A 9,383-nucleotide genomic window follows, 5' to 3' on the forward strand; every position below is an offset into this window, starting at 1 on the left:
CAGGCTTGAGGCAAGAAGGCTCCTCAGCTGTTCTCCACAGGCCCTTGGACAGGCCAGCTGGCCGAGCTTTGGGGCTCGTGCCCTGAGGTGCGGGGAGCTAGTGCAGAGATGCAGAGCTTTCCCAGGGCCCCATCCCCCGGGCGGGTGACACAGAATGTGACCACCGCTTGTTGTTGTTCTCTCAACCACCACTGCTGCTGCACGATGGGACCCGGCACTGCCTGGCTTCCTCAGGTATAAGTATTGTTTAAACTGCATCGATGGAGCACATACAGGGAGCTTGGAAGATGATCAGCAATGGCTTTGGACTCAAAGATGCGGTGTTTGATGGCTCCAGCTGCATCTCCCCTACCATTCTTCAGCAGTTTGGCTATCAGCGCCGGGCCTCAGATGATGGCAAACTCACGGATTCTTCTAAGACAAACAATACTATCCGGGTTTTCTTGCCAAATAAGCAAAGGACTGTGGTCAATGTGCGGAATGGAATGAGCTTGCACTGCCTTATGAAGGCTCTGAAGGTGAGAGGCCTGCAGCCAGATTGCATCGTTCAGATTCCTCCAGGAACACAAAGGTAAGAAAGCAGGCTTAGATTGGAACGCTGATGCCGCCTCTCTGATTGGAGAAGAACTGCAAGTGGATTTTTTGGATCATGTTCCACTCACAACTCACAACTTTGCTCGGAAAACATTCCTGAAGCTTGCATTCTGTGACATCTCTCAGAAGTTCCTGCTAAATGGATTTCGATGTCAGGCTTGTGGCTACAAGTTTCATGAGCACTGTAGCACCAAACTACCTACTATGTGTGTGGACTGGAGTAATATCAGACAGCTCTTGCTGTTTCCAAATTCCACTGTTGGTGACAGTGGAGTCCCAGCACCACCTTCTTTCCCAAGGCATAGGATGTGAGAATCTGTTTCCCGGATGCCTGCTAGTTCCCAGCACAGATACTCCACACCCCATGCCTTCACTTTCAACACCTCCAACCCTTCCTTGGAAGGTTTCCTGTCCCAGAGGCAGAGGTCAACGTCCACTCCCAATGTCCACATGGTCAGCACCACCCTGTATGTGGACAGCAGGATGATTGAGGATGCAATTCGAAGTCACAGTGAACCAGCCTCACCTTCAGCCCTGTCCAAACAACCTGAGTCCAACAGGCTGGTCACAGCCCAAAACGCCTGTGCCAGAATAAAGAGAGCGGGAACCGGGATCTGGGACCCAGGAAAAAAACAAAATTAGGCCTCGTGGGCAGAGAGACTGAAGTTATTACTGGGAAATAGAAGCCAGTGAGGTGATGCTGTCTACTCGGATCGGGTCAGGCTCCTCTGGCACTGTGTACAAGGGCAAGTGGCATGGAGATGTTGCAGTAAAGATCCTAAAGGTGGTTGACCCAACTCTAGAACAACTTCAGGCCTTCAGGAACGAGGTGGCTGTTTTGCGCAAAACACGGCATGTTAACATCCTGTTGTTCATGGGGTATATGACAAAGGACAACCTGGTGATTGTGACCCAGTGGTGTGAGGGCAGCAGTCTCTACAAACACCTACATGTCCAGGAGACGAAATTCCAGATGTTCCAGCTAATTGACATTGCCCGACAGACAGCTCAGGGAATGGACTATTTGCATGCAAAGAACATCATTCACAGAGACATGAAATCCAACAACATATTTCTCCATGAAGGCCTCACAGTGAAAATTGGAGATTTTGGTTTGGCAACAGTGAAGTCACGCTGGAGTGGTTCTCAGCAGGTTGAACAGCCCACTGGCTCTGTGCTGGGGATGGCCCCAAAAGTAACCCAGATGCAGGATAACAACCCGTTCAGCTTCCACTCTGACGTCTACACCTGTGGCATCGTGCTGTATGAGCTGATGACCGGGGAGCTTCCCTATGCCCACACCAACAACAGAGACCAGATCATCTTCATGGTAGGCCATGGGTATGCCTCCCCAGATCTCAGCAGGCTCTACAAGAACTGCCCCAAGGCAATGAAGAGGTTGGTGGCTGACTGTGTGAAGAAAGTCAAAGAAGAGAGACCTTTGTTTCCCCCGATCCTGTCTTCCCTCGAGCTGCTTCAGCACTCTCTTCCGAAAATCAACAGGAGCGCCTCTGAGCCTTCCCTGCATCGGGCAGCTCACACTGAGGACATCAATGCGTGCACACTGACTATATCTCCAAGGCTACCAGTCTTCTAGCTGATGATGTAGCTGTTCTTAGGCCACCAGGGGACGAAGAAGAGTCAGCAGGCCACTTTCTGTTTCCTTGGGGACAGAATGCATGTTTTTGGAAAAGCTGCTGCTGCTAAGGACCTAGACTACTCACAGGGCCTTGGAACTTCATATTGCCTTCTTTTCTACCCCTCCTGCCCTGGAAACAGAAGCTGTCCACCAAGCCAGCCTGCTCTGCTCCAGAGGTACACAAGTCAGCTGAGTATGTGTAGGACAAATGGCATTGGAGAAGGCAGGGCACTCCGGCTGCTGCAGGGACTTGCAATTGGGAACTTGGCTCCTTGAGCCTATGTGGACAGTGGTGCAGTGCCAGTTTTGCACATGGAGTCCTGGTCACCTGGGGGAGCCTGCTTTGGTACTACAGAACTTTGTGGACACACCTTCCTCTGTGTCTAAGGTGTCCTGTGCTGATGGCTTTCCAATCACGGTGCTCCACCTTTGGCAGCCTCCCACACACTGAATCTGTCTTCCAGGAGCTGCCCCTATGGGGTGGGCCACAGCCCAACCCTATCTCTAGTCACATCCTTGTCTGTAAGAAAGCCAGGAATACAGGTTTTCTTAATGATTTTGTGTTTTAATTTTGTTTTTATTGAGCCAATACAGTTGGTTCCTTATGTTATTTTAATAAAATAAATTAAATTTTTAAAAAATGTGGATTGGTTCTAATGTTACTTGTGTTAGTTAATTTGGCTTCCCAAATTACAGAGGAACCCACACTTCTGCATGTCAGATGCTGTGAGTCCCTGCCCCCAGTTGGCTTTGATTGGTAAATAAAGGTGCCAATGGCCAAAGGTTGGGAAGCAAGACAGAGGCAGGAATTTTGGATTGGCAGGCAAGGAACTAAGGGAGAAGGGCTTGAGAAGTGTAGGACAGAGAGGGAGAGAGAGAGAGAGAGAGAGAGAGAGAGAGAGAGAGAGAGAGAGAGAGAGAGAGAGAAGAGAGAGAGAGAATACTTAAGAGGTGGGGATTGGGGCCCAGAGCAGCTACGGGCCTGGGTCTGGGGTAGCAAAGATAGAATATAGATTTTAATAAGTAATAATACAGGAGTATCAGAGAGGAGGCATTAGCTATGTGGAAGTTTGAGAGTGACCCTGCCATTGAGCTGTTTAAGACATTAAAATTGAAGGCTCTGTGTGTGTCTTTCATTTGAGAATCCATAGCATTAGGTTGGGTAGCAAGAAGCACACACTGTTGCAAATGGGGAGCAGAACTATATAAGATAGAAACTTTTTGTTTGTTTGTTTGTTTTTGTTTTTCAAGACAGGTTTTATCTGGGTAGCCCTGGTTGTCCAGGAACTCACTCTATAGACCAGGCTGGCCTTGAACTCAGAAATCCACCAGCCTCTGCCTCCCAAGTGCTGAGATCAAAGGCGTGGACCACCACTGCCTGGCACAAGATAAAAACTTAATGTGTTTTTTATGTCATTTCCCAAATGGCTAAGGGGTGCTAACATTTTTTTTTCATATATTTATTTGGTGATCTTATCTTTTTCTTCTGCTAACTTACTGTTTAATGCATTTGCACAAAAATTAATGGGAAGAATCAGGTTTCTGTTTTTCAATTTTTGGAGTTAGTGACAGATTCTAGACATTGTTCTCTCTGGAATATACATCAGGCAACAATCATTACCCCCGACCCCCTTTGACAATCTCTTTGCTGTGCTGATAATTCTGTGCAGAAACTTTTTGGCTTCAAGTGGTCCTGTCTGTTCTTACCTTCATTTCCAGTGTTGAATGATCTTATCCAGACATTCTTGTCTATACTTATACCTTAGAACGTTATCTTCTTTGGTCTCCAACAGCAGTTTCAAGGGCAAGTCTTACTAGATTCAAACACGGAGTACCACTAAATGCTTGATGAGTTCCAACAGCAATGATGTGCCTGGCAGTCACACAGGTATCTTCAAGGAGAAAATCTTGGAAATCCTTCCATTCAAGGAAGCAAAATGTATTTGTAAATTTACTTTCTTCTTCAGACATACATTTAGCAGGCAGCAGAAACACAAGATTATCAATGTCTTCAATAGTGAATACACACCAAACGTTAAATGCAAATGAATGAAAAATATGGCAAAGAAGGAAAGCATCTTTCCCCAAAGCATTTTCTTCTCTGAAAGGCCAAAGTCATGTCACCACAGCAATTTTCCTGGTGTGCTCGATAATTTTATAATAACTGGACCCAAGCTACTCATCCAAGAGGAAACCTCAATAAACAAAGTGCCTCCATCAGGATTTAGGCAAGCCTAGGGGGCATTTTCTTAATTAACAACTTATATGGGAGGGCTGAGCTCATTGTAGGTGAAGCCATCTCTAGGCTTGTGGTCCTGAGTTCTATAAGAATGGAGGTGGAATAAACCATGAAGAGAGAATGTGCTAGTAAGCAGCATTCCTCCATCGTCTCTGCATCAACTCCTGTCCTGTTATGTTCCTGCCCTGCTTTGCCATCACTTCTTTTGATGATAACTCACTGTTATATGGAACTGTAAATGAAATAACTCCCTTTCTCCCCAAGTTATCTTTTGGTCACAGTATTTCATTACAGCTATAGTAACCCTAACTAAAACAATTGAAAGTACTGAACCAGAGTTCCTGGGGAGGTCATTTACCCTGTTTGTTAAGTTCCATGCTTACTCATGCCTAAGTAACACTCTGATCCTTCAAAGGAGAGGATACCTCACCCAGTAATGAAGGTTCTGCTTAGACTCTGGGATTCCAGATCTTGAACTGTGTTCCTACAATGTACCTTGGAAACTTCTTACTGAGCTAGTCCCTCTACTTACTCTTGACCAGGGTTTTCACACACAGTGCAAATACATCTCCTTCCTCCAATTAGGGAGTCCTCCTTAATTCAGGGATCACCAGAAGCTACCAGGTATCTATCACACTAGTTTCTATAGGGATTATTTTGTACATCCAAATAACAATTTATTAAAGTTGTGCATTTTATTAAAATAGCTATGATAACTGAAGGATACTTTTTGTCATACTAATATAGACATGCCTTGCTATTGCAAAACAGATTGCTGATCAGCTGAAACCCACTGGGTTACTCTGTCTTTGAGGGCCATGAAAGGACAAACTAGTTAAAACATGGGAATTGTGTACAAAGTAATCAAACAGTGAATCAAGACAGCAATGTGTTGATATCAGGATGTGGATGACAAGCACATGGTTTGCACTAGCTTCCCAAGGCAGCATAGCAACATAAAACACAATGAGCTTCAGAAACTTACATTTCTGAAGACTGAGATTGTCAGCAGGGTTTGTTCATGCTCCTGCTTCTCCCGAACAGGTATACTGTCTTCTCCTTGCATATTCTGCCATGTTTGTTTCTGTTTCTTTTGCGACTCCTTGTGAGGACACTGGTCACATTGGATTTAAGCATACATCAGTGACCTCATCTGATATCTCTTTATGACTCCCATCTCTGGATACAATCACATACTACAGTACTGAGGATTAGGACTTCAATACAAATTTTAGGAGGAGACAATTTAGCCACTGACATGGGCACTCATTTTGAAATGCTTCCAATTTTGTTATATGTTTCGATATTTCAAAAGCAAAATGTTGCAGCAATTTTTCCAGGTGGTTTGACTTGTTCTTAAAAGTGAACTTTAAGAGTTTTATGGATTTCATACACTTCAGGTCAGAAAACAGCCCTGTTCTTCCTTTCACAGAAAAGAAACAGAGAATGATTCTGTATCATTCTGTGTTTCATTTATACAGACAGCTAAAAAAAGTATCATACTTGGTGAAGCATATTCCTATATGTGAATATTGAAACAGACAATAACAGCTGATGTTGTAGCTGGAGATCACAAGTCTTAATTTATACTGAAGCTCAACAGATATGGTGCAACTCTCTAACCTCCAGCACCAGCAGAATGGGAAGACATTTGGAAAAAGAACAACTGAGGGATGGGTGGGTAGATAAGTAGTTGGAATTTGTTTGTAACACCCACTAAGGTATCTTCAGGTGGATGAATGCATTAGGGATCCTACTATAATGAGACTTCTTGAGCTCTCTACCATCTGAACAAAATGTAAATGAACCCAAAGCAATCTCAAAGAATCAGGTTTTAGCAAAAAATCAGTTGGGCACAGTTATGGTCCAATTAGTATCTAGAGCAATTTACAAGAAGAAAATTGGCACTTACGAATTGCAGCTTCCCATTCTGCTATTTTAAGACCATGGGAAATTGAAATGATATCAAAGAGAGAAGAGCCAGGGTAGGAGGAGGAGGTTTGCATAAACGGTCTCAGCACTGTCCATATGACCACCAGTTTCTAACATCTGCACACAGTAGACAAAAAGAGCTGCTTCAATCTGTTCTCAATTCTAAAGTAAAAAAAGTAAAACAAGGGGAAATGAAATTTAACTGTTTTTCTTCTTTTCCATGTAGATCATCCTATAAACTAATTGTACAAGGCAGATCCCACATCTCTTACATGGTTTCTGAAGTCTGAGAAACGTATGGATGGTGCAGGAAGTTAGCTTGAATGTTGCCCTGGTCATTAGCGTGAACTGTCCTGCAGAAAGCCATGCTTTCTGCTGTGTCTGAATTTGCTATGGATTGAAGATGACAGCTTAATCTTTCTCTCAGGAGGGCTGAGAGGAAGAAAGCACTCAAAATATCTTGATGTCATTGTCTCAAACATCAAAGGCAATGAGAGTTGTGTGTTATTCGGGCATGCACTATTTTACTGAAAATCAGGGAGATTGCTCAATGATGAAATATAGTATCCTACTTTCAAGGACTTTAGAACATTTTGGCATTTACTTGGTACCACATACAGCCATCTGACTTTGTTTGGGTGAAATACATTGAAAACACATGAATGAGATTGGGGTCCCTAGAGTCAGACTGCGGATCTATTGTACTATCAGACTACAGATATCACACTCAAACTGTACCATTCAGCATAATTTAATATTTGATCACCTGCAAATATGTAGTCATGTTTAAGGACATTGAAGAACTCAGTAATTGGGGGAATTTTAGAGAGGCAAAAGAAAGACAGATAGTTTAAAAGCAGATAGAGCAACTACCAAGGAAGATTTATGAACTGAAAAATTCTGATTCCTTTGGAGACTCAGTTGTATCATGTGATTTTTTTCTGGAAAGTGTCTTATGAAAGAGAAGCTGAAACACACGGGAGAGTGGGATATTTTGCTGAATCAGATATGTGAGAGGATCCCTGATGCTTGGAAAAAGTATTAAGAAGTACCCAGGGAACGATGATTTTGTATTGGTTAACTTTGCAACAGTTCCCTTTTGATGTTCTTGCACTGGCTCTCCTTACAGCACTTCGATGGCCTTTGCTGACAAAGTTCATGCATTGGTCTGCCTTCCAGTGCTTTTCTGGTCTTTACTGATCTTCACTTGTGCTAAAGAACTTCTCATTGTATTCTGTATTCTGTATTCTGTATTCTGTATTCTGTATTCTGGATTCTGGATTCTGGATTCTGGATTCTGGATTCTGGATTCTGGATTCTGGATTGTTTCTGGATTCTTCCCATGCTGACTCAGTGGAGCTTGTGTTTTCTTCTAGATCTAGCTGCTGCTTTTGATTCTTGTTCTGTGTTTGCTGATTAGATTGACCTGCCATTACTGATTCTTATTTGGTGGTAGACTGGACTGCTGACAATGAAGTTTGGAATAGTACCAACAAACTACTTCTAAACAAGTCCACAACTCCCATTTTCTATCAGCCTTTCTTTTCCCTTAACTATGATTGGTGGACTAGAAGAGAGGATAGAGTGTTAAGAAACCCTAATAAAAGTAGGTTTACAAAAATCTAACATATGGTTTTCTTGTTTTATTTCTCTTGCTATGATGAAACATCAGCACAAAAAGCAGCTTAGAGAAAAAAGATTTATTTTAGTTCACAATTTCAGCTTACAGAACATCATACAAGGGAAATAAAGTCAGCAGAAACTTAAAAACAGCTGGTCACATTGAACCCATAGTTTTTGGAACAAAAAGAAATGAATGCAGGCATGCTCTCTTGATTGCTTATGCTCAGCTTGCCTCCTCTTATACAATTCAAGAGCCTAAACATAGGCAATAGTGCCACCTACACTGGTCAGGATCTGTCTATATCCATCCACTTAATTATGTTAACCTCCCACAGACCACACAAATGTAGGCAATCTTTCTTTGAGTTGCTTGTTACATGCGATTACAGGTGTGTCTAGTTGATGTCAACCACAGGGGCCACCAAACAAGAAACTGTGATGAAGGCTAGGGTCAAAGGCCAGCCTGAAGTGACTATAGAAGGAGGAAAGAGGACAAGCAAATCCTTGAGCATCTTTCTTCTTAACAGGGCAGAAGGCCTTGTGATATCATCTAGGCAAGCCAGCTTTCCAGACCTGTGGGCAGGGAGGAGGTCTTCAGTCCACACAGGCTTTCAGCATGTCATTGTATGGTTACCAAATGTACTTTGCAGATGATTTCTAAGAACTAACCCTATCTTGACAAAGGAGAACTGTGAACTATGAAAGTTATCCTAGTTTGCTTTCTGTTGTTCTCAAAAAATACTGACAAAAACAAACCAACCAACAAACAAGCAAACAAAAACCAAAAAAAAAAATCAAATACAAACAAAAACACCTTGGGGAAAGAAAGGGTTTATTTGGGTTGCACTTTTGTTTCATGGTGCTTCATTGGGGAAATTTAAGGCATAAATTCAAGCAAAGAACTGGAGGTAAGAAGTTAAGACTAGGGTACAGAAGTTCTCTGCTCACTACCTGGCTCCTCATGGCTGCTTTTGAAATAAAACTTAGGACCATCTACACAAGGAAATTCCCAGCCCCAGGAGTGTGGTCCCTCCAATATCAATCATTATTCAGAAAAACACAGCGAATACATGACCGCAGGATGGTCTCAAAGTGTTTTCCTTTAAGCCATGAGTAACCTATAGTTACCAGGAAAGCTCAGTTCAAGTTGATATTTTTCAACTGAAGCTCCCTCTTCCCCAGTGAGCCCAGTTTTTGTCAAGGTGATTAAAGCTAACCACCACACAAGTGTTTCTGCAAGTTGTCTATATTATCTGTAGTGCTAGTTGTTTTTCTCACTAGTGACCAAATATCTGACAAAAAGCAGCCTGAATTTGGTTTTATCATGGAATACTTTGGTTTCTCCATCTATGGTAC

The 9,383-nt window shown here is 42.9% G+C and overlaps 1 pseudogene across 1 annotated transcript; it reads left to right on the forward strand.

The window, feature by feature from the left end:
- The first annotated feature begins 225 nt into the window (after positions 1-225).
- LOC110335727 lies at positions 226-2,238 on the forward strand (annotated as a pseudogene). The gene has a single exon (XR_002381181.1). The product of XR_002381181.1 is annotated as an RAF proto-oncogene serine/threonine-protein kinase pseudogene (transcript).
- Positions 2,239-9,383: the final 7,145 nt, after the last annotated feature.

Source organism: Mus pahari, chromosome 18 (assembly GCF_900095145.1).
Source record: "Mus pahari chromosome 18, PAHARI_EIJ_v1.1, whole genome shotgun sequence".
Classification (NCBI taxonomy): Eukaryota; Metazoa; Chordata; class Mammalia; order Rodentia; family Muridae; genus Mus; species Mus pahari.